The sequence below is a fragment of the Eulemur rufifrons genome, chromosome 28, assembly GCF_041146395.1.
Source record: "Eulemur rufifrons isolate Redbay chromosome 28, OSU_ERuf_1, whole genome shotgun sequence".
NCBI classification, from domain to species: domain Eukaryota; kingdom Metazoa; phylum Chordata; class Mammalia; order Primates; family Lemuridae; genus Eulemur; species Eulemur rufifrons.
The window spans coordinates 40,194,179-40,199,752 of record NC_091010.1 but is presented as its reverse complement, the minus strand read 5'-3'; positions in this window follow the sequence as shown (position 1 = coordinate 40,199,752).

Genomic DNA, 5,574 nt, shown 5'->3' with positions numbered 1-5,574 from the left:
TTGGAGTCAGACTACCTGGGTTTGGCTCCAAGCTCACCTTGTCTTGGCTGCAAGACTTTAGTCAAGTTTCTTAATCTGAACACTTCCAAGCCTCAGTTTCCTCATCGTGGTAAGGATTACATATGAAATATTTGTGAAGTAATTAGACTTATTCCTGGCTCATAAGAAGCACTATATAACCATAATAAAAATTTAAATCAATATCCACACACACACACACACCCCTACAAGTAATAAATTATTACCACTGTATTATAGTTTGGGGGGATAAAAATCTGAATCATGTGAATAAATATCTAAAAATGAGGAAAGAAAGTACAGGTATGAGTTGACAAAGTTTTCAGCCCTGTTTCTCCCATGGGTTATTAGCTAAACAAATGTTTGTCAGTTTCATTAAAGCAAAGCAGGCAATTTGAGCAAACGCACATTTAATAAACGTCTACTGAGTGTCAAGGTACAAGGTCCATGCAGGGCACTATGGGGAATGCAAACATGTAACAGATGAGGTTCTGGCACTGTGATTCAGTGAAAGAGAAAGACAAATGTAGGCTGGGCAAGGTGGCTTACACCTGTAATCCCAGTACTTTGGGAGGCAAAGGTGGGAGATCGCTTGAGGCCAGGAGTTCAAGACCAGCCTGGGCAACATAGCAAGAACCACATCTCTACAAAAAATTAAAAAATTAGCCGGGCATGGTGGCATGTGCCTGTAGTCCTGGCTACTCAGGAAGCTGAGGCAAGAGGATCTCTTAAGCCCAAGAATTCAACGTTATAGTGAGCTATAATTGGGCCACTGCATTCCAGCTGGAGTGATAAAGTGAAACCCTGTCTCTGGTAAAGAAAAAAGACAAATGTAGAAAGTGCTATAATATATTCTGTGAAAGAAGAAAAGCACATAGTAATAATAATGATAATGATAGGCACATGTGCCAGGAGTTGGGATTCAAACTCAGGTCTGGCTGATGAATGCCTATGCTTTCTCTGCCACACTAGACTGACTGCAAAGGATAACAGATACTGTGTGGAAAAGGTAACATTTAAACTTGACCTTGAAAGATGAGTTGGATTTTCAGGTAGAGATGGGAATCAGAGGCGAGAGGTTGTGGTGAGCCAAGGAGCAGTCCCTGCCCAACGCAGAGGGGGACGGGGCTGGCAGAAGAGACCAGAGGCCGGCAGAGGTACAAGGACTGAGATAGGTACCGATGGGTGGCAGGGGTCTTGAGTACACTGCATCCTCAGCCTCCCCGCCTCAATTTCTTATTCAAGACCCTCCACCTTTGATTAAAAGCATTCAACATCTGAAAAACCAAACGAAACCAAGCAACACACTGGACTCGCAAAGCCAAACAAGTCTGGAGTGAGTCTGGCCCTCTGATGACCATTTTTCAAATCCTGCCGGGCAATGGTGTCCCCATGAGACGGGGGCACAAAGCTGGAGGCAAGGGGACCAATTAGGGGGCCGTGTGGGGAGGATGATGAGAAACAAAACTAAGACATTGGCTGTGGGGCAGAATCCAATGTGTAGCTAAGAAATTGAAAAATTCTCCTATAAATTACTACACAGCTGGATTTTAAATCTGGCCATATCACTTCCTTAATTATCCCTTGCAGCGGGGGAAAGAGATACGTCAACCAAGCATTATCCATAGGTCTGCTTTTGAAGCTTCTGAAATCCAAATGGATGGAATTACTTTCTGTAATTCTTGTGATTTAACTGCGTGCAGCCTCACAGCCGGCAAGAGGGGTGCGGGGAGGAGGGAGGATGGTTAAATAAAAACAGTTCTATTTCTGGCATGCTTTAATGACAACCTTGTCTTAGAAATATTTTTCGTGCAATGTCTTTTCTCTTCAGAGTCATTGAAAGTGTTTTTAATTTCAAAGAGAGGCTGTGGCCCGGGATGTTAATCAATGAAATTCTGGCATGCTTTTCTATGAACGGGGCTCATTATTTATATTTACCAGTGACAGAAATGAGTTCTTCAGCCCAGGCAATATTATCATTCATGCCTAGTTAATTAAGAAGGAAACAAATGCCTTCGGAAACTCATCCTGATGTTGGAGGAAGGGAGAAGGACCTATTTTAGGTCTTTGGGATATTTCATTACCCCAAGGCCCTCCCTGTGAGTCACAGGACAGACATTTGAGTCAGAGAAGGCAGAATAGCATAGTCGTCCAGACTAAAAAATAAGTTTTGGCTGAAATACTGGATAATGATATTTATGTATTCCTTGCGAGTTTCTGCAATGCTTTCTGTTATGTATGCAAGGGATGCAGCAGGCAATGCCAGCGTTTTTGTTCCTCTGAATTCCTGTCGTTGGACACTGCCAGGATTTAGGGTGGGGTCAGCCCTGGGCCATTTCAGCCCCAATAAAGGTCTGTTTTATTAAAGGCCTGCTTGTCCCTTGCCTGTTTACTGCTGCCTAATACAACACTTTCTTTATCTCTTTTTGGCTCTGCCCCCAAAGAAACCAGGGAGACTTGCTGCTGCTGCTGCTACGATTCCAGTCTCTATCTCTAGTCTGGTCTTGTAGGGTTTAGGGGCTTGAAGTGGGGAAGAGCTAGACTTCAGCATTTAGGATAAAATTTCACACTATTACACATTCTGATTATGAAAACAACGGAGATGAAATGATGCTTCTGACCTGCCCTGTTGAGCTGTCTCTTCCACGGTTTTGATGAGGCGCTATGCTGTGTCATTCACACGCTCCCCCTTCCTTCTGGTGATGATAAGGCCTGTGTTAGAGGTGACAGAGGTGAGAAGGAAAAACTGTGAACATGGATGGTGTTTCCCTGGGAAAACTAGCTGGTACCTTGGGAATGTGAGCTCTGAGCGTATCTGAATTCTTACCATGTTCTCACTAACTTATCTGGTCCTGATAGTGGCCAGGCAGGCAGGCTGGGAAACCATGAGCAGGGCCAACTTCCTGAGCGTGTGACCTATGCAGTTACACAGGCCTCGCACTGAAAAAAGCCCTGCTCTGCGTTTAATGCTCTACTGCCATCGTCTTGGAATTTCTTACCACTTCTTAAACAAGGGCCCCGTATTGTCATTTTGCCCTGGGCTCTGCAGATTATATAGCTGGTCCTGACTGCGAGACCAGATCGTTAAGCATTCCCGACTAAGACAATCAATTGTGAGGATAGTTCATCTTTTAGGATCCCACGGTGTTATTCTAACTTCCAGAGGATTAAAGGAAGCACATGAGACAGTGACAAGCAGGAATGCTTGCTAAATCCTGAGGTCTGTCTGCAGTGGAGGAATTCCATGCAAAGGCAAAGTGTGTGTAGCCTTGAACATGACTAGCAGCAGGGCCAGGGTGCTCGGAGAAGAGGTGATTGGCAGTGGCAGGTACAGCTGTGAGGTCAAGGAGGCGGAGCATAGACTTTTGAATATGCCCCTGCAGAGGTAATTGGAGACCTGGAGAAGCTGTAGAAGAGAAGGGTAAAAGCTGGCGGGAATCCAGAGAAGCATTCCAAAAGTGGAACTGGAGTTAGCCAGAAAAGAACATGTTGGAAGGAGTTTAGAGTGGCTGAGAGTTGTGCAGGCTGAAGGTTTGGATGAGTGGCCTGTCCCTGTCTGAAGGTCACTGGAAGGCAGTAAGACAGAGGGCAGGAGTGGTGAAGGAGTAGAGAAGGAGAACACAGCCCGGGAAACGGAGGTTGCCAAGGGGAGGGTGGCAGAGAGGATGCATGTTCCAGAGGACCCTGCACATACCTGAGAGCCTGTGCGTCCTCACCACCTCTGCCTGTCCAGTGGGTAAGACCCTGAGCAGCGACGGAGCAAAGCAGAAGGAAGGTGCTATGCGATGGTTCTGGAATCCTAGTCTGGGAACACCTGCAGCAGAATGACTTTATAGTGCTTGTTACAAACAGATTTTCTGGGTTCCACTATCAGAATCCCCCAGGGGCCTGCCGGTGGGAGTGGTAGTTTTGGTGGAGGATAAACAGGTGGCAAGGACACGGCAAGGGGCGGAGATCAGGAACAGAATTGTAGCTAGGAACCAAACTGCAGCTAGGAACTGTTCCCTGAGTGAACATACTTGGTAAAAAGTTCCTAGTAACCTTTAACGGACTTAGAGCTCATTACCATCTAATTAGCATTACATGGGTGGAGCTTCATGGAGAATTCTAGAAAAGACGCATGCGCAGGAAGGAAAACTGGTATATAACCTACTTTGTTATGCAACCTGCCATGTGATCTGTTATATAACCACAACCTGTCAATCACCCCCAAAGGCAGGAAACCGCCACCAATCGTGACAGGGGAGAGGTTGGACAAACCAGTGGGCTTATAAAGGGCAACATGTGCGCAGCCTCCAGCGTCTTTCTGCACTCGTGGAGACTGGCTTGTTCTATTCTCCTCGGACTGTATTTTCCTTTTGTGTAGCTTCCTTTACTTTCATTCTTTCTTTTATGTGATGAACTGTTTGTATTACGTTGCTCTGTGTGTGTGATCACTCCGTCGTCGGCTCCTCTCGGTACTAGTACTCATTCTGGACACTGGGAATCAGGGACCGGGGAACATCCACACAAACCTAACAGGAGGGCGGGAGTCAGCATTGTAAACTAGAGTTCCCAGGTAATCCTGATGACAGGTAGCAGGTGAAAGCCAGGAGGGTGGAGGAACACAGACAGCTGAGGCAAATTTTGGAGGCCTGGCCGCGTGGCGCAGTGGTGCAGAGGTTGGGTGAGGAAGGGAGGGTTGGGGGCATGTGTGGCCCAAGCCCCCGAGTGTCAGTGCTGACTGACCTGAGATGACCGCCATGCGTATCTGTCACAAAGGGTTGTTCCTGCCTGCAAACCAAACGGGCCTCCTGCCAACCACATTCCCACTGCTCCTTTCCTTGCTGGAAGTAATTGTCTCCTGCAATCACCAAGGAGGATAAAGAATTTTCAGTGATATCTATGCTCCCCAAAAATTGTGGTCTGGGCTGTCTTGCTTTTGCAAGATTATACTTTGTTCTTAGATCCATCCTCTTACTCAGTTTCCCCAGCTGCCAGCTTCCTGTTCTCTTTCAGATTCTCTTTCAAATCCTTCTTGCTTAACCCAGATTGATGTTTCACTAACCAACGGCTGATTCCTTCCAGACAGACGAGCTTTCTCTCTCAGCTGTCTGATCCCTAGAGAACTTCTCAATGCTCCAGTCATCTCACTGTTCCCGAGGGTCTCAGACAGCAGTCCTCAAACTTGAACGTGCAGACAAATCGCCTGGGAATGCACATTCTGGCGGGTCAGGTGGGACCTGAGATTCTGCTTTTCGAACAAGCTCCCAGGCGATGCTGACGCTGCGGGTCCATGGCAGCGCTGCTGCACGCTGAGCAGCTCGTTTTACAAGACGAGCAGATCATAATTCTCTTCCTTAACCAGCACCACCTACTCTAGTTTTTGATAGTCTCAGCATTCTGCTTTAAACATAGGAACAGAAAAATAATCTATCTGCAGTTAACTTCATTTTTCTACTTCTTAGATTGATTTCTTCAAATCAATTTCAAATTGGTGAAGATCTGAGATGGGGCACTGGCATCCCCACACACAGGTTTCCAGCATCTTCTTTGCATGATTTTCTCGGGACTTTA